The 25,012-nt window shown below is 40.1% G+C and overlaps 1 protein-coding gene across 3 annotated transcripts in view; it reads right to left on the bottom strand.

Annotated features, from left to right (window-relative positions):
* The window catches only part of FOXI2 (forkhead box I2), a 59,635-nt gene that overhangs the window by 11,536 nt on the left and 23,087 nt on the right, over window positions 1-25,012 (bottom strand). The window contains exon 4 of one of the 3 annotated variants that reach the window (XR_015055446.1): window positions 9,610-10,370. The exons of the other annotated variants lie outside the window; for them this stretch is intronic. The gene's annotated coding sequence lies outside the window, so the exon portion shown is untranslated. Of the gene's footprint in view, window positions 1-9,609; window positions 10,371-25,012 lie in introns of those variants that run through there. 3 annotated transcript variants of the gene reach the window in all.

Raw genomic sequence — 25,012 nt, 5'->3', positions numbered from 1 at the left:
GAAGTCCAGAAACCGTCTTGACGTTGGGAACGATATTCGCCTTGCTGTGTCCAAGACGGAGCCGGACATAAGAGGCCTCGTCAGACAAGCCCAACAGCAAGTGTCTCATTGATTGTGTTGCTTATAAAAATGTTTACTTTGATTTATCTTTTAAGACTGAGTAAATAAATTTCATAAAACGAAATCTACATCTTTTATTGAAGGGCAGGGGACCACGAATGTTTAGCGACTTGGTAGGGGGGCCATGGGCCATCAAAGGTTGAGAAATGCTGGGTTAAAGCATACTTGTACCCCTTATCATCATTGAGTTCAATCAAATCAGCAGACCAGATATAACCAATTTCCTTGGAATAAACCTTCCTTCTATGAAACTTTGTGAATATAGGTTTATGTAATTCATCAGCTAATTGTTCTTCAGTGTTAATGACATCATTAGAGCCGATAAGATTTTTGAATTTCCAAGCCCAAGTTTCAATTTAGGACTAATCATCTTCTTCACGATGAACCTATCAACTTTTTCTCTCAAGGTTGGATTTTGTATCAGAGACAAATGATACAACATTTCTCTATCGGCTTCATGCTTTTCTTCCAAAGTTGTGGTATTCCCATAATCAATATCGTGCCTCATGCACACTTCATCAACCCTATTGATGGGTTAACTCCATGGTTTAGGATTGTCTGCCTCATCTAATCTTTTATCCAAGTTTGTGCTTGGACCACAGAAAGAATAACCTGGAAGATGTAATTCCCCTGGTATTCCAGTAGTTGTAAATTTACTTCCTGATAAAAACTTTTGTATATCTCCTCCACGTTTGTGTTTGGAGATAAATTGACTCTTTTTTTGATCCACACACTGAACATATACCTTTTTGTATAACCCTGTTATTTTGACTTTTAAAATATGAGATATTTTTAGTATTAGTTTTCTTTTTACATTTGAGACAATAACTCATTTATTTATGAGAAAAATTCCTACAGAGTGCAAAAACCTTTTTAGTTTCCAACATGCACATTTGAATCTTAATTTTTAATACATAAAGAATCCTCAGAAATGTCTTCATTCTCTCCTCCATTTATTTAAGAAAAAAATGAAAAACTTAAAGTAAAGTCAATCACACCAACATCATCAATAATATAATCTTATCTCCACTTTGTCGTTTATATCTTATCCCTGAAAACGATGTTAATAGTGTTGTCTAAAATATTTCGAATAGACTTGACAATTCTTTGTTTTCCTCCTCGGTGCGTTGAGATTAATTTATTTTCTGTAATACCCCTAATCTTCTTTTATTCTCACTGGTTTCCATATTTTTATATTTATTTATTCTCTCTCTTTCCTCCCTCTTCTCTCTTTCCTCCTTCTCTCTCTCTTCTCTCTTTCCTCCTTCTCTCTCTTCTCCCTCTCCTCCTTCTCTCTCTTCTATCTTTCCTCCTTCTCTTTCTTCTCCCTCTCCTCCTTCTCTCTCTTCTCCTTTTCTTCCTCTTCTCTCTCTTCTTCTGTCTCTCAGTTTCTTCAACTCCTTCCTCGTCCCTTACTATCCTTGAATCACTTCCACCCCATAGAATATCATACATATATTCATCAGGATTTCTTGTTATTCCTGTATCCAAAATATTTTTTTCACAACAGGAAACCAATAAAATTTCTTCTGAATTTCTAAAAGAGCCTTACGTTTTCTTAACTTTATAATTTTTTCATTATTTAACATTTTAATTAAATCCAAAGTTGTCGGTTTATCAACATTATTATAAAACCAATTTTTTATTTAAAATACCTCATTCTTAAGTTGTAGACCAGATTTATTAAAATACCAAATACCCTTTACTTGAAGGTATGCTTGGACACAGAAATGATAATTTTCTTGAAGCCTTCTTGCCGTCATTTATGTATTAGAAATATATGACAGAATAATATTATGACACGAAACACCTCCCCATCTTCCCATAGTTAAAACATTTTGTATTTCCTTACTTATTATAAATAATCCTGTTGTTTCTGTTTTCGTGATATAAACTAGGACAAAACCATTATTATATTTACCCTTTTTAAATTCTTATATTTGTTGTTTACTAATCGTGCTTCCACAAAGCTCATTCTCAGCACCATGTGGATAATATTCTTCCTTACGAGACTGATTTAATTGTTCCAGGTATTCTTGGTTAATTTTAAATGACCAATTATACCCTAAATCATTCATATCATACCCCCATTGTTCTATTCTCATGCAAACGATACGCCTTTCTTTATAAAATTTTATTTTAATTGGAACTGTGAATTCTGTATGACCGAGAGATAAAATCAACACTTCTGTATCTTTGGAATACATGGCTGTTTTATTTAAGGATATATATTGTGATAAATCACTTAATCACACCAAGTCAATCGCATCAGTTGGGCTTGGATAATTTATTAATTTATAATAATTTTTCATATTAATATTTTTTGTTATACTATATTTCTGTTGTTCAGCCTGTGCCTTTGTGTAATAATTTGATAAATCAATATCCAGTTCTTAGTATACACCAAAGATAGAACCATCTTTACCAACACAAGTCATTTATATCAGAATAAAAATAATGTCATTAAAATTTCTATTTTTGTTGAGTTGAAATAACACATATAGACATAATTGACCACAACACTTGGAATTTAATTATTGGACTTGAAATGTTTGATAAACACCATTCTGTAAGAATTTTATGACTTCAACAGGTGGTGGAAGACCAAAACTATCAAAATAATATTTGTCTGTACTATTAAAAATACAAACCCAATGAGAACCGTTCCCATTATTATCTTCTAAGTTCATAATAATATTCTTTGTATGTTTAGACGCGTTTGTTAATTCATCTCTCATACAAATAAATACATTATGAATTTTTAATTTCTTACAATATTTGACAAGTTGTAAATTTGATGTTGTATTCTTTCCAAATTCTTTAAACCACTCATCAATGCTCATTTATTTATTAGAAAGATATAATCCATTACCCCTTTTAGTTAATTTTACACCTGCTTGTAAGCACCTGCTATTACCTGCGATAGAAGAAAGCATATCTCCAACGAACAATCTCGCTTTATCAGGCAGACTTTAAAGTTTTTCAGCAAAATCTACAATGACACCACTTGCACTAATTTGTTTCTCCAACTCTTTGCTATGTCTTTCCAATTCTTTTTGAGCCCGGAGTTGAGCCTTCCTTTCATTGGAAGCTTTCACCGCTGCTGAAATACCACCCGCCAATGCTCCAGCTGCACTTAAACCAGCAAATAAAGGAATTAGAAATGGGAGAAATCATCCACTCGTCTCTCTTATTGAATATTTTTTCAACATTGGTTTTGAGATTTTAATTTTAAGTGAGCCAGTATCGTTCAAGATTTTCACCTGTTCTCTTGTGAGCAAAACATCAATTCTTACTGCTCCTTTTCTCTGAATTGTATTAACGTTAATCATACAAGGCTCTTGATTTTGAACACAAGATGATAGTTCATGAAGATTGATTTGATTAACATATACCCCAGTTGGTACTTTACCACTCATTTATTTAACAAAAAATTATGTGAGACTCATCATAACACCATTATCTGTATTAATCTGTAATTCTGTTTCTTCCAAAAGCAAACAATATGTATCAACTTCTTCACTCTCTCCTCTTTCAATGTATAGGGAAGTATCCACTCGATTAGACTTTAGAGTTTCCTTTTGAGCACTCAGGTCAAACGCATAGATTGTATACAAACTTTTAAATGCTGTCATATCCAAAATAGGTTCTTTATTTCCATTACTTTCACACACCTTTTGGTAGGACTTGTATGCTTCAGCATAATAATTTTTTCCCCAATTAATTTCCAATCGATCTCGTGGATAAAATGTTCCATCTCGAGAAACACTAAGTTGTTTCACCTTTGCATTATCACTCAATGCATTATTCTTATCAGTAGCAGTATCACCATCTGGTTTTTTTTTAAAATGATCCACAGATATCGTGGCTTTCCTTTCAGAACACCCAAATTCCAAGTGTAAGTGGTTTGGTTTAGTTTAACGTGTTGACATCTTCTTTTAAGTTATGATACATTGAGTGGTTTCTTTGAGTTAAGTCTTCAATTCAACATCTCTTCTGTTTTAAGATGAGGAGTATATTCACTAATATACCAACTCATTTCATCAATTACAAATTTATTCTGAGCAGCAAAAGCACTACCAACACCAAAAAGTAATCTATTTTCATTATCATTCCTTTGGAGTTGAAATCTAATTTTAAGACCATACAGAACTTTATCATGATCACAAAATCCAAATATACCTTTAAGAGGAACTGCCACAGTAAAACAATTACCTGCTATTGCATCATCATTATACATTCCTTTCCTTTGACTATATCCAGGGTCTGTGTTTGTTCCCGTTGACATATCAGGAATAAAACCTTCGACAGCCCCCTTTCCCATTCTATCACTGAATGAATATAGTGTAAATTTCATCATTTCAGATACAGCAGAGACATAATCAACCGCTTCAACTTCTTGTGTTCCAATGTACAAATGAACACTATCAAACATTTTCCAGAAGAAATCATTTACGAGTGTAGCGTTTGTGTTAGTCGCAGCCTGAGTGAATGTAAATTTACACAACAAGAAACTTTTGGATAGATTCAAATAAGTTTGTTGATTATTTATTTCAAAACTTTTTGTACCATTTGCATTCCAGTCTGTTCCAGGTATTGCATTTACCTTGAAGTAATCTTCTTTTTTAGTGGAGTTTGAGATGACAATGGTATCATCCAAATCATAGATAATATCAATTGCTTCCATACTTGCATTTATTTTGGAAAAAAGATGTCAAAACTTTTGAAACCCTGACCCAAGTATTTGAATTATTTTCTGTCGTTCTTGGGGAGACAACTGAGTTTTGCCTTTCTTAATTTATTTTATTGTTTGTAATTTATGAGATTCCTTTTGGGCATCTTTTATACTCTTTATAACACCCGATATATTTCCCACAGCAGAAGCAGTTGAATCAATGAGGTCTTTATGTTTAAGAATAGTTGAACCTATACCCATTAGAGTATCAATTATCCCATCTCCTCTAAATTGATGTCCAACACCCCTTTGTCTCTTAAGTTTATAGTATCCTCCACCAAGATACTTACCTTCACTCTTGTAGTATGGGGAAAGGAACATCCCATCCCCTGTAATTATTTTATATTTTCCCAACTCGTGTTTCCTCACAATAACCATCATATTTATTGATTGGAAAATTCACGTAGGTGAATTCTGATGGATAGAATTTCTCCATAAAAAGAAATCATACGATTATCTTGGTCGGTTATCCTAAAATTTACTCTGTGTATGGTTTTTCCTGACACAGGGAGATAAGCCAGATTTTTGGGTTCCATATTGAATTTATAACCAATTGGGGTTGAGTATGCGCTGAATGAAAATATTGTATTTGTTCTTTTTCCATCATTATAAGCACCATCAATCAAATCACAGTGATTAAATACCGAATTTATTCCTGAGGATATTTGAATGACATTATCACTGTAAAACGTCCCATTAGTTTCAATATTTTTTAAGGAGAAACCAATAACTCTCTAAATGAATTATCAATTGTGAAATCAACCTTGTAGTTATTTTTAAGTTTAATCGTTGATTTTTAAGTATGTTTTTGAATATCTATAACAATATTTTTGGTTCATCACCTGTTCTTTCATAAGATGAACAATTTCGGAAGATATTAGAGAAATCTCATATGCTCCGGGTGAAACTGTTATCGTTTTGTATCCACTTCCCAGATTATAACTAAACTTGTCATTTTTCTCAGTTATATTAAATAAGGTATTATAAGTTTCCATGGACAATAAAGATGCCTCATATTCTTTTGTTGTGTCAAGTTGTAGTGGGTATGGGAATTAAGATGTGTGGTCGCTTGTTGTGAAATTAAAATTAAGGATTGTGCTTCTCGTCTTTTTTAATACGAGATAAAATGTCTTTGTATCGGTATTTATTAATTATTTTCATGTTCATCAACTGGTCTAAAATGGCTGATGCTTCATTAAAATAAATGTTATTTCCAGCCTTCTTACTACCTAGCAACAATAACAGTCTATTAACTAATTGTGATGGGTCATTTGGAAGAAAACTAACACCTGAACCAAGGATACTTAAAGCTTGAATAATGTGTTTCTCCTTCTCATTCTTCCTACTTTTACCAGAAAGACTAACCCTATAATTAACAGAGTACAGCAGATCAATATATACTTTATCATCATTATTTTTCATATCCACTGGTTTATCAAAATACTTTGATTCATCCCTCACTGTTGAACCTTGTCTTCCATCTTTTGTGAGAAGAAACATTAATCTCGGAGTTAGTTTATCAGGAGGTTGAGCAGAACTCAAGAACCTTAATTCATCATTCAATATCAATACCTTTTCTTGAACAAGATGAAATATTGCTGGTTGTTCTGTTGGAATGATTCCTGCTGTGGTTTTTGAATCTGCTGAATATTCGTTGTTTTGAAGAGCATTCACAATAAAATCAGGGGGTTGATTAATCTCTTCCAGTTGTTGAAATAATCCTTCATCATCATAATCTAATTCTCCTTTATGCTCTAATTCTTCCTCCGTCATTTGACTAAAATCTTTTAACATTTGAAGTTTTTAGGAGTATATTCTGTTGTGGGAATTTTGGAAACATCTATAATTTTCTCTTGGGAAGTTTTTAAAAGTGGTTTAAAAAATTTCTCTTGTTTTCTTTCAAATGCTTCTTCACCTGTTAGTTTTCTGTCTGCGTTTCTTCTTTATGTCTTCCTGTTGTTTTACAACTTTTGAAACCAACTCTTGATGTTCCTTAAATCTTCTTGCTCTTTCTTTCGCATCCATTTATTTATTGGAAAATATCATTTAATGAATTGTAAAGATCAACAGGGAAATTTTCCTTTTCTTCATCATCCAAGTAGATGTGTTCAAATAAATCCTTTTCTTTAAATATTTGATCAAATTCTTTATTAACATTAAAACGAGTTGTAATTTCTTCTTCACTAATACTTGCATCTCTGCTTTTCATACGTTTGCATTGAGTTTCTTCATCAACATCAAAACCGAATGATAAAATCTTAACCCCGCCCAGATGTTTAATATTTTGTCTCATTCCTTCTGGATTAGTTTCTAATATCCCAAGACCACCAGATTTTAGTTTCTTTCACTCACTCTTACAATGTGAATATTTTGTTGTACCAAGAGAAACCTCCTCAAATATTTCACCTTCATTCCTCAATCGCATATGTTCCTCCACTGAAATATCGTGATAATCTTCACCTTTTACTTCTCCAGGTCTTATTGCTCTCGTTGTTGTTGATACAATGTGTAACACAGGGTGTTTTTAAAGTAAATTTACAATATTCTCATTTGTACAATACAAGAACCTTTATTTATGAAAGTTTTTTCCAGAAGCAGATTTACCCACAAGATTTATAATAATAGTTGTCATTTAGATATGTAATTGTTTATAAAACAAAAAATATATCCCTTAATATCCCACCTTGTTTCACAACAATATATTTATATTTTTCAGTCGTGTGCTTCATGTAATACCCAAATTCCTTTTTACTACAAAATGTCGAACAATTATCTCTCCAAAAATTGTTTATATCTATTGAATTTAACTTGAATAAAATAAAAGTATTAGTTTTGTTTCTGATGGAACGATGAGGAAGTTGAAAGTATGATTGACTAAGATAAATACAATTACAAGAAGAATGTCTCCCTCTTGTGTAGTCACTGTCCATTACCGTTTGATTTCTCTTATTAACACAATCATCAAATATAACGAGTTTCTTTTTTGATTTATCCAAATTTTGGGGAGACGGTATATCATCCGTATTATCACTAAGAATACAAGTTATCAGTTTTGATTTCTTTTTATATCTCTGTGTATCACAAAATAGTTGCATTATATGTTCAATGTTATAATCATTTCGGTTTTTTTGAAGTTTAAATAAACCGATTATATCTTCTTTTTGAAGACCAGCATTAAAACCTTGTGAGAGTAGTTGATACTCTGGTTGAAAAGTCGACTTTGTGAAAATTTATAATCTAAAAAGTTGGGAGTCAGGAGCATCTTCAAAAGTAAGCATGTTTTTCCACATCCGCTTGAACCAACGATCAGACATCTTCATGAATTTGGAAGATTTTTATGATTGTTAAATTTCATCTTATTTTCCCAAATGGGTAAAAAATCATTCATTTATATATTTGGAAAACAGGTTATTTAATTCATTATTGGCTTTTTTGGAAACTCTATATTTTATCCTAAGTTCAGGTTTTATTTCAAGATAATCCATTATTTTATTTATTCAATATCTTGTGTTGATATTTCCCTGAAAATCACATCCATGAATAATATATAACAACAATCCTTTGAACATTTATCTAATACATTCAGTTTCTTCCCTTGTAAGGAAAGGTGTGTTATCACTCTCATACTTTACATTCATTTCTCTAATCAATCTTGTAAAGTAATTCATTTTTGGTGTAAATCTAAAAGAATTATTTTCCTTTTTAAATTTGTTATTATCATTAATTAGAAGATAATCACAGAATATACATTGTTTATAGGCTTTTGACTCCGTGTTTAATCCCCGTCTTTCACACGCAGGATAATTCTCAAATGTGTCATCTGGAGAATCAGGGAAGTCTAGCATATTTATATAGTAAAACTTTACTTAAACTGAAATTCATCTATACTTTCAGTTGCATATTGGCTCATATTTAATAATATTACCATCGATATCTATATACTTTTTTTCATTACCAGATTCAACTACAACATTTTTTATTTATATTTTTATTTATTAGAGGGGCACTGCATCAGTGACACAGTCGCGCTTCAAGAAATGATAGCTACCCCAGCAGCTAAGCTGCCATACGACCACCACCACCACCATCACTCTCATAATCTTCAAAATCTTCAGTTGAATAATGACTCATATTTAATTAGTAGAAAAAAACATTACCATCGATATCTATATACTTTTTTTCATTAACAGATTCAACTACTACATTTTTTATATTAAGGGTCATTTTAAAATGATCTTTAACTACTATTGAACGAAATGTCATTTCACCTGATATATTAACATCCTTTATTTCATCAGGATTTACATCTTTAGGGTTGTTGAAAAAAAGACAAATTTGTCCATGCATATTACAGATGGTCTTATCTTTTCTTTCTAAAGCTTCATCCATAAGGTTTTTCTTTTTTGATACTTTTTCTTGTTTTGAATAGATTGCCAGAAGGAGAGGAGAAACTTTTGTTAGAGCTACTTTAATTGATGTTCTTCCAGATATCCTAAAAGCCCTTCCACTGAAGGAAATTGAAGAACCCATATTATTCACCATAATTGTTATATTTATCTTTATTCAATTTTACATCCTCAACATATTTCTCAGTATCTTTTACAAATGAAGAGATTGATTGAAACTAGTCTTTTGTGTCTTGATACATTGTATTTATGAAGTGAAAAAAGTTGGAGGATAAAATGGTTTTAAGCACAGATTCACCTACAAATTAAACGAAATTTTCAACAAGAACATTTTATTTAAAGCAAAGTTTTATTATATAAATATGGTGAATACAACATACTGCGATGTTTGTAATCACGAATATAAATATTATAAAAAAACACCTTCAAACCAACAAACACACATTCAATCTTTTCAGACAAATATCTCCACTTGACCAAGAAAGAAAATATTGTGATGGATGTGATAATGATATTCTTTTAAAAAAATTATAATAAACACCTTCAAACACACAAACACAAGAACAATGAAGAAAGGGAAGCTAAATTCTCCATTGAAAACACTGATTGGGCATTTAAAGGGAATATAAAAATAAGATTGTTTCGTTTTCAAGACCCTGGACCATCTTCAATCATGGAAGCTGTTGATATGGTTAAACAAAGTATTGAAACGATAATTAATAACACATTAAGTGAAATGAAAACTTTTAAGTTTTATATGGGAGTAAAATTGAAAATAGTAAAACAAGACGGTGAAACTACTCCCAATATGAGGACAAACCCTCACTTTATCTCATCATTTCAAGATTTTGTAAGATGTGATGTTTACGATTATCTCCAGAGACAAGAACAAGATGTTGATAACACTGTAGTAGGTAGTGGATTTAGTATTACAAAAATAATCGTTTTAGGTATACACATCTTAAAATCAGATCCTCTTCAAGCTTCTTCTTATATTGATTTACCAAAAGAGATAACATTTAAGAAAGCAGTTGTTTATATTCAAAACAAAGATAATAAATGTTTTCTATGGTCTGTTCTTGCTCACGTACATCCTCCACAATGGAATCCTGAAAGGGTTGAACATTATAAGAAATATGAGAATACATTAAATGTTAAAGATTTAAAGTTTCCAATGTCATTGAGAGATATTCCTAAATTTGAGAAAATGAATAATCTATCTGTTAATGGATATGGATTAACAGATACAAACAAAGTTCAGATATTAAAAATTTCAAACAACTATAAAAATGATGAAACACACATTGACCTTCTCCACTTTACTTCAAAGGAAAAAAATCACATTATGCTTTCATCAAAAATTTCTCAAGATTAACCAAATCACAACTCTACAAGAGAAAATGTAAAACGTATCCTTGGAAGAGATGTCTCAACTCTTTTCACACAAAAGAACGATTAAATCAACATTTGAAATATTGTAGTAATCATAAATCAACGGTAATCAATTTACCAAAAGCAGGTTCAAACATATCATTCAAAGATTTTAACAAATCTATAAAACATCCGTTTGTGATATATGGTGATTTTGAAAGTATCCTTGAAAAGATACTTACTGTTTCTCCAAATCCAAATAAATCATACACAAATAAATATCAAAAACATACTCCTTGTGGTTTCTGTTATTATATCAAATCAGCTGTTGGTGATGAATACAACAAGTTAGAACATTATAGAGGAGAAGATGCCTCAGAGGAGTTTGTAAGACGATTGGAAAAAGACTGTATAAGACGAAGAGAAATAATGGTGAAAACCTATAAGCCAATGTCTTTAACAAAGGGAGAGAAAAAGGAATTTAGAAAGAACAGTATCTGTCATATTTGTGAGGAGAAAATTGAGGGAGACGTCAAGGTTATGGATCACTGTCACCTTACTGGTAAATATAGAGGTCCAGCTCATTCCCATTGTAATCTTAATTACAAGCCTCCAAATTTTATTCCTGTCTTTCTTCACAACAACGCTCACTATGACACACATCTATTTATAAATGAACTTTCAAAGACATCTGGAGATATTTCTGCCATTCCTAACAGATCAAAAATTAATCTCATTCACAAAAACAATTCATACATCCCCCATAACCCATATCAGATTTCTTGACACATACAAGTTTATGGCAAGTCCATTATATAACTTAGTATCAAATATTTAAAACTTCCCAAGTCTTAAATCATACTTCTCAAATCAAGAAGAGATTGATCTCTTATCACAAAAGGGAATATATCCGTATGACTATATGGATTCATTTGAGAAGTTTAAAGAAACACAACTTCCTTTAAGGAAAAGTTTCTTTTGCAAGTTGAATAAAACTCATATTTCCGATAGAGATCATACACAAGCTAAAAAGGTTTGGGAGAAGTTTAATATAAAGAATCTTGGAGAATATCATGATTTTTGTCTTAAAACTGATGTATTGTTATTGATTGATGTGTTTGAAACTTTTAGAACAGTCTGTCATAATAAAAATTCTTATGGATTAGACCCCGTTCACTATTACACAGCCCCGGGCTTGTCTTGGAGTTCCATGTTAAAAATGACAAAACAAAATTTGGAATTAATCAGTGATATAGATATGCTTTTAATAATAGAGAAGGCTAAAAGAGGAGGAATATCTCAAGTATGTTCCAAGAGATATGCTAAAGCAAATAACAAATATATTCCTGATTATAATAAGAATGAGGACAACTCTTACCTGATGTATAATGATGCTAACAATTTGTATGGGTGGGCTATGTCTCAATCTTTACCTTCTGGAAAACTTAAATGGGTTAAAGAAAAACATTATGAAAAAGTTTTACTTGGCATTGTTATCTCCTCTCAAAAAGAATTGGATGAAGCTGAAGTTGGATATTATTTTGAGGTTGATTTAAAATATCCAGAAGAACTTCATAACAAACATAAAGACCTACCATATGGCCCTGATAAAGAAAGTCCAAGAAAAAAATGGTTAAGTGATTACCAACTGTCATTTAATATAAAAGGTAAATCTCCAGAAAAACTACTTACAACATTAAATGATGAAGAAAGTTATGTTTTACATCAAAGGAACTTGAGACAATATTTATCTGGTGGGTTGAGAGTGAGGAAAATTCATCGAATTTTGAAATTTAAACAAAGTCCATGGTTAAAGAAATATATTGATTTTAATACAAAAAGGAGAACAGAAGCAAGAACAGATTTTGAGAAGGACTTTTATAAATTAATGAATAATGCTGTATTTGGAAAGACTATGGAAAATGTTAGGAATCAACAAAACATAAGACTTTCTACATCTTGGAAACAGGCTTCAAAGTTAATTAACAGACCAAGTTTTGAAAGAGCGGAGAAATTTTCAGAGAACTTTTATGTTATTCATTTGAAAAAAGAGAGTATTGAAATGACCGTTTTTACAGCCATTTTTCCCTGCTGTGCAGGGGTTGGGCTTTTTCTTGAGGCAATGTTTTATGGCCGGATGCCCTTCCTGACGCCAACCCTGGTCGCCTCTTACGACACACAGGGATATGGTACACCTATTCTTACCGGGGCATACACCGGGACCAGTACACTGGTACTCATTTAGCCGACCTCGGAAGGATGACAGGCTGAGTCAACCCCCTGGTGTATTAATTCAGTGGCCCAACGGGGCTTGAACTCAGGACCCTGGGATCCCAAGCCACCACCCTAACCACTAAGCCAACACCAGGCTTAAGAGTATTGAAATGGATAAACCGATTTATATAGGAACATAAATTCTTGACTTGTCAAAGTCGTTAATGTATGACTATTACTAAAATAATTTAAAATTGAAGTATAAGGATAATGTGTCATTGTTATTTATGGATACAGATAGTTTTATATTAGAAATTAAGACAAGTGATGTATAAGAGGATATGATCGATAATATTGATATGTATGACACAAGTAATTATAAGTCTGATAGTATGTTGTTTTCATTAAAGAATAAAAAGGTTATTGGAAAGTTTAAGGATTAGTTGGGTGGAAAGGTCATGAGTGAATTTGTGGGTTTGAGATCAAAGTCTTATGCTTTTACGTATATTGATAATAACATTGAAATATGTGATAAGAAGCAAAAGGGAATAAAGAAAAATATAATCAAGGAAACAATAAACTTTAAACATTATTACAACTGTTTAACCTTAAAGAAGGAAGAGTACAGAAAAATGAATACAACAAGAAGTTATAAACATCAATTATATACAGAAGAGATAAATAAGAAAGCATTAGGAGCTTTTGATGATAAAATATATATTTTAGAGAATGGAATCAAGAGTATCCCTTATGGTTATAAGTACAAGTGTTAAGGGGTGTCTTTTTACTGATTTATAAATGATAGAACCAAGCTATAACCAAACCAAAGAGTGGAGATGTAATCAGCCTTGGTATTTAAATGGGAAACATAACGAATGTGAGAAATATCAAATAAGTCTTCTTGAAAAAATAACCGGAGTAAAAGTAAATAAAACAAATAAGCGCATAAATTTAATTACAAATAAGTTGGAGGAGAAAGGAAAAAATAAATATCCTTGAATGGACTGAAAACTTTGATGGTGATCAATTGAACAATGGAAAATCAATTTACTACAATCTCAAAATGAGATGTGGATCAGCAGGTGGACAAACAAGAGCATTGAGAGAAGTTTATCATTTTATTTCTGCTCAAGAAAGACACATAAACCAAGAACTAAGTTCTAAAATAATATTTGTGAATATAATCGATGGTGATGAATGTAATCGGAAAATTAATTTCTTACCTCGAATAGAACATGGACAAATATTTATTGGATCACTCTTTGAGTGGAGTGAAAATATAAAAGGAAATCAGTAAGCCTCAGTTTAACATGTGCTCAATGGAGCAGAGATCGATCTCTTCTTTTGACCCCATGGACCGAGAGTCAGAGGGGGTGGGGGTGGGGGGTTGGGTTTTTTGAACCCTGACAATTTAACATGAGCTTGTATGGGAAAAAATCATTCTCCTGTTTTGTCCTGATTGACCTCGAGTCAGAAAGTTTCGCCTATACATTTCTATGGGGGTTTTTTTTAGGTCTTGAGACAGCTTAACATGACAGTATGGGAGGCAGTATGGGAGAAAATCATTCTCCTGTTTTAACCGAATTAACCTTGAGTCAGAAATGTTAGCCGATACATTTTTATGGGGGGGGGGGGAGAAATCAGTCTCCTGTTTAGGGGTTTAATTCACAGAGTTTTCCCCCTTTACCCCATTCATTTGCATGGATGCCTCAGAAGCCCCATTAATCCTCTACATATATATATATATATATATATATATATATATATATATATATATATATATATATATATATATATATATATGTACATATACCTACATATATATATATATATATATACACATATATATATATATATATATATATATATATATATATATATATATATATATATATATATATATACATACATATTGTTGTAGTCTTCGCGCCCGCCCGGCGTGCGAACGACCGCGTTTCACCAATAGCAGCCGGTTCGCCCACCGAACGGACAATCCAGTCGTGACTTTCTGCAATGGCGTCAGAAACCAGTCACGGATGGGTTTTCAATCCCACCACAACCTTGTCCGTACCCTACCCACGCTATGGGGTCCGATCGCCAAATCTTCGATTTACCTAATTATTCGCGCAGGTAGGTAACCGAGAGGTTGTACCTCAACGGGACCGCTTGGAAATGATCCGCTTAAGCAGCCCACTTCCTTTTGGGATAACCGAGCGGGGTAATATTGCGCAGTCCCGTTGGACCCGATCACTTTACCGGCTATTTAAAAGCCAACTAATATTCGGCTCTCTGGGTCCGAGGCTTGCATGCCAGATTGTTTTTGTAAATGATGCCTATGGTGTGGAAAATTCCATCAAAGACAGTGAGCATGAGAGTCGTAAATCCACGACAGCATATAGAGATTGGTCCAGAAATGTGTACATGAAAACATCAGATAGGTTTCCTGCCACAAAGAACTTCCAGGTGCTGTTCAGCAATCAGGGAAACAAACAAAGGCTGCAAAAGTTTCTAAAGGATGAGTTCACCAAGTTTGTAAAGAATCATAGAGAAATTGACTTTGTGTACTCCATCAGGCAAAATTTTTGGAACATCTCCTCCGGAGAAAGGATGGAAGAATTTGAATGTAGTCACATTGAGGCAGACACAATGCTGTTCTTCATATATTCGCAAATCCGAAAAGCAGGAAAAATGGAGACAGTGGTGATTGATGCCGAGGACACAGATGTAGTGATTCTTTCTGCATATGTTGCACATCAACTGGAGGGCACCCTTGCTATCAAATGGAAAGACAAAATCATCAGTTGCACAGACCTTTGCTCTGATGATGTAGCTGAAATATTAATCCCATTACACATCCATAGTGGATCTGATACAACATCTGGCTTCTATGGACTTGGGAAAAACACAGTTTATGAAAAAGGAACAGGAACTCAGGAGGCACGCAATCTTTTGAAAGATGTTGGCAAAACACTTCCAGTAACACAAGAGGTGCTTCAGCAAATGGCCACATTCACTATTAGACACATCTATAATGACACAATCAGTAAAACTTTAGGTGAAGCCAGAGCATGGAAGTGGGGTGAGATGAAAAACAAGTCCACGTCCCGCATCCCACCAGATCCAGATTCTCACAATGTGCATGTGACGCGAGTTAACTACCAAGTTTACATTCAACTTAACTATGACAAGCCGGATGCACCCCCAAATCCCACCAACCATGGATGGACAATGAAAGACGGTAGATGTGTGTCAGTGAGGTATACCCATGATGCACTCCCAAGAAGTTTACATTACTTGGTTGAACAAGAACAGACATTGTTGCACGATGATGAGGCTGAAAGTAATGATGAAGTTTGTGACTCTGGAGCCAGCGACTCAGAGAGTGACTGAAGGATTACATGTATGTGTTTCAATGGAGATTTCCTTTCATTTAATTTACAACTGTAAAAACATTGCCACAGTCAAAATATAAGAGATGTTAATATTATTTTATTATGACTGTATTAGATAAAAGACAGTTTGGACAGTACATCAAACTTTGGTCAATGCAAATTACAAGAATACTTACCGGGAAAGCGTCAATTACCGGGAATTCAAATAATTCATGTTTTATTTCATTTTTCCATTGAAACACTGTTGCTCCACAGACAAATTGAAGGAATGTTGATATTCTTTCATCATATTGTTGTGGTTGAGGAAATTCGCAAACCACCATTCAGGTCCCGTAGGTGAGATATCTCTGTAAGTACATGTGTAGTTAGCCCCAAACCCGTTGTTTAGAGGGAATAAATGTCATTCATTCGGGCTGCGACCCTTTAAGATAGCCGTTTTTCTGTTCTATCTTTATTTTGAACCAACCACGTCTCAACCTCCATCACACAACAACCACCGACCGCAACGCCGCTTCACAACAACAACGCCAACAGCCACGGCCTTTACCTTCACAACTCGCTCTCGCAACCATCGCATCACCGCCATTCCAAACGTCGCCATGGCCATCATCTCCACAATAAACCCTCCACCACCTTCACCTCTCCTCCTTCTGCCGCCATTCCCGCGCCGCTTGTGAACGCCGAGCGTCAGGCTGTCCTGGCCTCGTGCGGGGCGCGCGCCGAGCAGCGGGTGCAAAAAGTGGCCTTTCCGAGGGGAAGTCGGATCAGGAATGATTCACGCCCACTTCCGATCCCTCCAATCATTAAGCGCGGGGCGATTTGGCCCCGCCTCCAGGCGCGTCGGAGTAGAATCGATATATGCAAATTCGCGGATCAGGAATGATTCACGCCCACTTTTCCTCCGTCCAATGGGCGAGCGTGGCTCCGGCCCCGAGCCCATCCTGATCTGAAAATCTGCATATGGGTTCACCTGTCGCACTATAAAGCGCCGAGCGCGAGGCGAATTGAGTAGTCAGTAGCGGTTTTCTGTTTCGGGCTCGGGCGAGTTGTGGTTGTGGTTGTGGTTGTGGTGGTGGTGGTGGTGGTGGTGGTGGCGGTGGCGGCGGCGGCAGCGAAGTGTGGCAGCAGCAGTCAAGATGGGTCTGGAGGAGAGTCGGTCTGTCGGGGTTCGGAGTCTGTCGGGGAGCTGCAGAGAGGAGAAGCCGGGAACGCGGTCGAGGGCGCGATGGAGTCGCTCGTCGCGGGACCCAAGCAAGCCAGCTATCCTCTTTCCCCAGAGCATCAACAACCCCCCCTGTTTCTCCCCCCCCCCGCGCTGAGATAGTGCGAAAAAGGGGGCCCCGTTCCCACCCCATTCCAGGCAGTGCCAGCGAGGCCCGCGGAGGAGCGCGGAGTCGGGGCACCGCCGCCATTTTGCGGCTCATCACAAGACGGGTAGGCTCGACGCGGTCTCGCGCCCACAGACCACGTCTGCCCCCTTGTAGTTGAGGGTGGCCCTTTTCTTTTGATTTTGAGTATATGTGTTGTCGGCGCCGTCTGTAAAGTAAAACTGTGTAAGTGTTGCCGTGTGCTCGCGTAGTCGGTAGTAGATCTGCATTGTGTTTCTTTTGTTGCAATTGCTTTTGGTGCATAATTGTTGTGTTTCTTTTACATTTGCTTTTTGTGCATAATTGTTGTAATTGTATATGTGTGCTTCTGTTTGCCGCGGAATAAATGTGCCTTATGTTGAACTGTTTTTCCCGTTTCGCTTCGTCTTTTCTTCAATTGAATCTCCATCTTACTTCACGTAAAGGGTTGGTAGTGGGCTAAATACGCCCGACAATTAATCGGAACCGTCGAGGTTGACGATAACACCGTTCGGTTATCCCGATAATACGGAACGGGTCGCTTAAAGTGGCCCGTGTCCGAAGTCGACCTGCGGCGAGGTGCGATCGCCCGGTCTACCCTCCGTGTGGGTACTTAGGTAGGTCGAATTTGGCGAACAACCCTATCCCACGCGGGGGGCCGATTGGCACGATCGTGGGGCTGAAAGGCCCACCCGTGACTAGTTCCCGGCGTTAGTCCGAGAGGGTCACGACGGAATTGTCCGTCCGGTGGGTGACTTGCCACGATTCGAGTTACGTGGCCGCTCGCACGCCGGCGGGCGCGAATTCGCAACACTGGTGTCAGGTCGTGGGACACAAACCCATCCCCCTCCTCACGGCACTGGTGTCTGAGAGCGGGAAAACGGGCTCTCCTGTCTCCAGCTAAATTCACGGGAATCGGTCCAGGGGTGAGAGGAGCGACCCCCGATTCCCTCCAAATTACGAGCGATTCAAATTAACCCTTCACGAGAAATAAGATGGCGTCTCAAGGCGAGCGGGAGCCGGGGGTATTAGAAATGGATTTAGAATGTGTAGAATCCATGGTCCAGGATGAGAACCCCGTGCAGGAAATGTTGGTTGTGCAGGAACACGAACTCGTCCAACTGAACCCAGAGCCCGAAATAGGTGCGGCCGCGGTGTATGACACCTCCCTCCCCCTCTCCGCCAAAACCCCCCGATCCTTGCCGAATCGGCTCAGCTGAGTTCACCCGACATGGCCCAGCTATGCGCCATGCTGGCGGCAATGACAGAAAAGATGGATACAAACACAAATGAAATGAAAAACGAAATAAAAGGCATGAACGAAAACATGGACACAAACACAAATGAAATAAAAGGCATGAACAAGCAAATGAACGAAGTGAAGGCGAATATGGAAACAAACACACTCAAAATGAAGGAAGAAATGAAAGAACTGCGGGGTGAGACGCAGAACATGGGCCGAAGCCTGCAGGCGGGCATGAAGGCAATGGCAGCGGAGCTCAAAATGGCGACTCCCCGTGTGGGAGCGAACGAGCTGGGAGGGGGTGCAACGGCTGTCAGGCCCGCGGTGGAGGCGGGTGACAAAGTAATTCGGGGGAAGTGTTGGGCGAGAAGCGTAACAGTGACCGAAAGGGAAAAACTAATTGGGGTGACGGAGACGTGCACGAGGGAGATAAGAGACGAGGTGAAAGGAATTGCGAGGGAGAGAAAAGAACAATTAAGACGGAAAGCAAGGATGAGGTACGCGGAGATCGTGAAAGAGCAAGGAGTGAAACAGAGGGAAGGACGGGAGCGACTTAAGGAGAAAGCAAGGTTGACCTACATAAAGATAAGGGAAAGACGCCAGAACGAAGCAGAGACTAATAGACACGAGGGGACAACAGAAACTTATAAATGTACAGAGACACGGGAGATGGGAACGATAGAGGGAAGACTACATGATGAGGACGGGGTTAGAGACGCACACACACACACAGAGGTAGTGGAGGATAGTGAGGGTGAGCTCGCGGAACGTGTAGGAACCCGGTGCGAGCAGCTGGATGGCCTCCTCCAGGAACGAGGGGAGGGAGTATGCCCCCTTGAGGCGAGTCACGACCAGGTGGGTTCGGTCGTGCTTTGCGAGGTTGAGGGGACGGATGCTGTGGATGGGTGCACGCCGAGCTTGGGGGGTATAGAGGCCCCGGAGACCCTTGTGGGGACACGAATCCCCAGTGTGGTTGTCCCGGTGTGTGTGGTGCAAGAGGTGAGTGCGTCCCCGTGTGTGGAAGCGACCCCGTGTGTGAGTGGTGTGGTGGCAAGTGTGCCGAAGGGCGTGCTTCCCAGCATGCTGTGTGTGGATGAGGCACCGCATGTGAGTGTCGCCGTGTGTGTGAGTGAAATGGCCAGTATGAATGAGACACCGCGGGCGAGTGCCCCCGCGGGTGTGAGTGGTATGGTGTGTGCGAGGGAGGTGGCATGCGTGAGTGAGCGGCTGAGTGTGAGGGAGACAGTGTGTGTAAGGTCGCTGTGTGTGAGGGAGATGACGGTTGGCATGCGGGAACATGCAGCCGCGTCTCCCGGTGTGAATGTAATGGAGTGGAGTGTGAGCGTCGTGACACACAGGTGTGCATGGTTGGAATGGAGACGACGACGGCGACAGAGGAAAGAAAGCCGGGTAGCGGCCGTAGATGTTTTGAGCACTGCGCCGGGTTCACCCAGCAGCGAGCACGAGGTCCGTGCTGTGCAACGCACGAGGCCCCCACGTGCTCGCTTGCGGGAGTGAAGTCCCGGCCCGGAAACGCACGCGGTGGATTTGCCGATCCCGCTGACGGACAAAGTTTAGGCAGGATTGCGGATTTGGACCGGATGGGTTCTCCACGCGGGCGTGTGTGTTAAGCTCCAATGGGCAAAGCACATGTGTTCGCGTGGGGAACCCCTCGAGACGTGGGGCTTGTGTTTTTTGATGCGCACGGTGACGTCATGGCTGCACGTGGGGTTGGAATCCGGCAGGAGGGGTATCCCTGCCGGATGGTACCGTCCAAGGAGGGACGAGGTACACGTGCAGCTGCATGACGTCACGGGCAGGTGCAAAGTGCGTGAGCTGTGAGTTACCGCGCTGGTGCTGCGCAGGTGGGAAAAAAAAAAAACAGCAAGCCTCGCTTTCGGGTGAACAGGATTTCCCGGGCAAGGGGTGGAAGACCCCTTTACCTGGGCACAGGATGGAACTAGTTAGGGGGAAGGGTTAGCTTAGTTAGACCGGCTCCATGGGGCAGGGGTAAGTCCTCATGGAGTCCGTGGAATGGATTAGTTAGAGGGATTGTTTGTTGAGATTTAGGTGGGGAAATGGGAAATAAGGATTTGTGGACAGTGACAGACAGTGAATGTGTAGAGGGGACGTAGTTTAGCTACGTAGTGTTAAAAGGAATGTGCTATAGTTTAAGGGACGACGTGGGAGCACGAGTTAGTTAGGGGATGTAGTTAGAAGGATGGCAGAGTTCAGCGGTGTGTGTGTGTTGAAGAGTTGTGGGTTGTGAGGTGAGTACATGTTGGGTGAGTGAGGCCAGCGGGTCTGTGTGAGTGGAGCGAATGGGGAATGCATGGTGCGATGAGTGATTGGGGGGAGGAGTGACTCCCGCCCAAGGGACCCCGGGGTCAGTGTAGAGTGAGTTAGTGGGTTAGTCAAATTAACAAAAATGGAGGTCGTTTTGCTGTTGGTGTGAATGTAGGCTCGAAACCTGTTTGGAGGGGTGCAGGAGCCCTGTTGACGGGCTGGGAGCGTGGCTGCGAAAGGTGAGTATCGCTGAGTGGGTACCCCGGGCACCAGGCTAGTCGGCCGTAGTAGGCCAAGGGCCCATGGGGGGCCGGGATAGCGTAGTGGGCACGGGTGCGCTCACTTGGTGCGGGGGCCCGGGGCGCCAGTAGCCGCGTGGGCAGTGTTGTGGGCACGGGTGACCCTCGGAAAGGGGCCCGGGAAGCCAGCCTGCCACGTGTGCATTTCAGGGGAGGTGCCACTCCCCGGTGTTTAGGGAGCTGGTAGGCTCGGAGGCAGTGTAGTGCCCGGGGGTGCCATAGCGGGAGATTCGGCAGAGGGTCGTGCCTGCCAAGGGGAGCCACGCGTCCCAGCCATGAGACCGTGTGAGAGCACGGAGCGAAAATTGGGGGGCGAGGCCCGAAATTGTAAGGATATCAACACAGGCGATGGGAATCTGGGTTGTTAGAACCAATAGTTTAAGCGAGAGGCGCTTGTTGAATGCCCCAGGGTAGTTTAACAGTTAAATGGATAGGGTAGATTAGGAAGTGTACCCCTCCGCACCATCCATCCCCTCGCTCTCGTTGTGGGCCGCTGGACCCACTTTGTGTTATAGATCGGTGAAGTCTGGGGAGGCCATTCTGAGGCTTCGTTGGGCCTCGACACAGGACGCTAGCTCTCCCTTATTCCCCTCCGGGAAGGGAACGTAGGGGTTGGGAGAAGGATAGGTGACAGGATAGGTTAGCCGAACAAGGACAATAAAGGGGGTTAGGGGACGATTTATAGTGGGGAGGTAAAAATTAAAACAACAACAACAAAAAAAATAAGTTGGGGCTAAATTGGGGTTTGACAAATTAAGGGAGTGGGTATAGACAGTGACAGGCAAAGGCGATAGGTTGGGAGGAAGACCGTAGGGTTGGTCCGAGCCCGCCTTCCGAGTGGCCAGCACCACCGCACTCCCTCCACCAACCTTTACTGCAAGGAAAGGCCGGCCAACTTCATCGGCAGCTGTGTTTTGCTGCGAGGCCTGTACCGGCCGGATCGTCTGCAGCTGTTTACTGCAAGGCCTGTGCCGGCCAGTTCGTCTGCCGGCTGTGTTTGCCTGCAATGGCCTTGTTCTGCAGGCTGTGGTTGCCTGCTCACCTTTGCCATACCATGCCCACTGCCCCTGTTCACCAGCCCCGTTCAATTTTGCTTTGCCCCCCCCCTGTTCATTTCCATGTGCGCCAGGATCAAAGCAACAGTTTGCAAGCTGCAAGAACTGCCCTGTTGGCAGCTACAACACGGGCTTGCAGTGGCGGCCCTGCACCGTGTTTGTGTCCATCCATCCATCCATTGTGTTCATTGCGTGTGCCACTTGAGCTGGCACGGAGACTGCGTTTTTGCAGCCCATGCACCGTTGTGGTTCACTGCGTTCAGTTAAAAAGGGAAGGCCTTGGACTGCGTGTGAGCAGCCGGCCACGTTCCCTGTCACCTGCATTGTTTGAGCCAGAGACTGCATGCGAGCAGCCTGGCTCCCTGCTAACTACTTTCTTTTTGCAGAGTTCATTGATCCTGGGCCATGGTTTAGTGTAAAATTTGTAAGTTAAGGTAAGATGTACTGTACATATGAGTGCGCCCCCGGCATGTATGTCTTAAAGCCGGCAATTTTATTTAAGTCGTCCGTGTGAGTGGGTTTGTTTAGTTAGTTACTCAGCCCTCAGGTTATTTATTTTGGGGACACGAATACCATGAATGTCGCACTCAGGGATCCGTAGGTAAAACGTACTAGGGTAGAACTACACATGATTGCATACGAAAATTTGCCGACTCGGGACGAGTCTGTAAAAAGGGGAGGGGGTAGTGTTGTGGTTGAGGAAATTCACAAACCACCATTCAGGTCCCGTAGGTGAGATATCTCTGCAAGTACATGTGTAGTTAGCCCCAAACCCGTTGTTTAGAGGGAATAAATGTCATTTATTCGGGCTGCGACCCTTTAAGATAGCCGTTTTTCTGTTCTATCTTTATTTTGAACCAACCACGTCTCAACCTCCATCACACAACAACCACCGACCGCAACTCCGCTTCACAACAACAACAACAACAACAACAACAACGCCAACAGCCACGGCCTTTACCTTCACAACTCGCTCTCGCAACCATCGCATCACCGCCATTCCAAGCGTCGCCATGGCCATCATCGCCACAATAAACCCTCCACCACCTTCACCTCTCCTCCTTCTGCCGCCATTCCCGCGCCGCTTGTGAACGCCGAGCGTCAGGCTGTCCTGGCCTCGTGCGGGGCGCGCGCCGAGCAGCGGGTGCAAAAAGCGGCCTTTCCGAGGGGAAGTCGGATCAGGAATGATTCACGCCCACTTCCGATCCCTCCAATCATTAAGCGCGGGGTGATTTGGTCCCGCCTCCAGGCGCGTCGGAGTAGAATCGATATATGCAAATTCGCGGATCAGGAATGATTCACGCCCACTTTTCCTCCATCCAATGGGCGAGCGTGGCTCGTAACATATATATATATATATATATATATATATATATATATATATATATATATATATATATATATATATATATATATATATATATATATATATATATATATATATATATATATATATATATATATATATATATATATATATATATATATATATATATATATATATATATATATATATATATATACGTTGTTACGGCTGTGGAAATTCGCAAACCACCATTCAGGGCCCATAGGTGAGATATCTCTAAGTACATGTGTCGTTAGTCCCAAACCCGTTGTATAGAGGGAATTTATGTGATTCATCCGGGCTGCGACGCCTTGAGATAGCCGTTTTTCTGTTCTATCTTTATTTTGAACCAATCATGTCTCAACCGCCACCACACAACAACCACCACGCCAGCCATCGTCACCAACTGCAACCATGCTCCAACCCTCGGACAACGACAACAACGCCAACAGCCACGACCTTTACCTTCACAACTCGCTCCCACATCATCGCATCACCGTCATTCCCAAACGGCACCATAACCATCAAACCACCACCGAAAACCCTCCACCACCCTCACCTCTCTCCTTCTACGGCCATTCCCGCACCACCTGTGAACACTGAGCGTCGGGTTGTCTCGGGCCCGTTCGGCGATTGGTGCCAAACGCACCGAGCCGCGAGCGCAAATAGCGGCCTTTCCGAGGGAGAATTCGGATCAAGAACGCTACACGCCCACTTTTGTTCCGTCCAATTAGCAACGCGGAGTGCCTTGGCCCCGCCTCCAGGCGTGTCTGTGTGAAATCGATATCTGCAAGTTCTAGGATCAGGGGAGGTTCACGCCCACTTTTCCCCCGTCCAATTGGCGAGCGTGGCTCCGCCCCCGAGGTCATCCTGATCCGGATATTTGCATATTGTTTTCTCCTGCCGGCCTATAAAACAGCGAGCGCAAGGCGAATCAGGGCAGAGTGAGTCGAGTCATCGGTGTGGCAGAGAGTCGAGTCAGGTGGTGAAGCGATCGGTGTGGCAGGAAGAGTCGAGTAGGGTGGCGAAGTGATCGGTGTGGCAGGAAGAGTCGAGTCGGGGGCGAAGTCATCGGAGTGTCATCGAGTTGGGTTCTGGAGTCGGCTGAGAAGAGTTGCGGGAAGAGGCAAAGGAGCTCGGGTCCGAGGCGAGAAGGACGGCGGTCGGCGACGAGGTCGCGGTGTGAGATCGCTCATCGTG

This window comes from Eptatretus burgeri, chromosome 2 (assembly GCF_056783735.1).
Source record: "Eptatretus burgeri isolate ZD-2024b chromosome 2, Ebu_testis_v1, whole genome shotgun sequence".
In the NCBI taxonomy this organism is placed as follows: domain Eukaryota; kingdom Metazoa; phylum Chordata; class Myxini; order Myxiniformes; family Myxinidae; genus Eptatretus; species Eptatretus burgeri.
The sequence above is the reverse complement of the archived record's forward strand: the minus strand, read 5'-3'. Positions and strand labels throughout refer to the sequence as shown.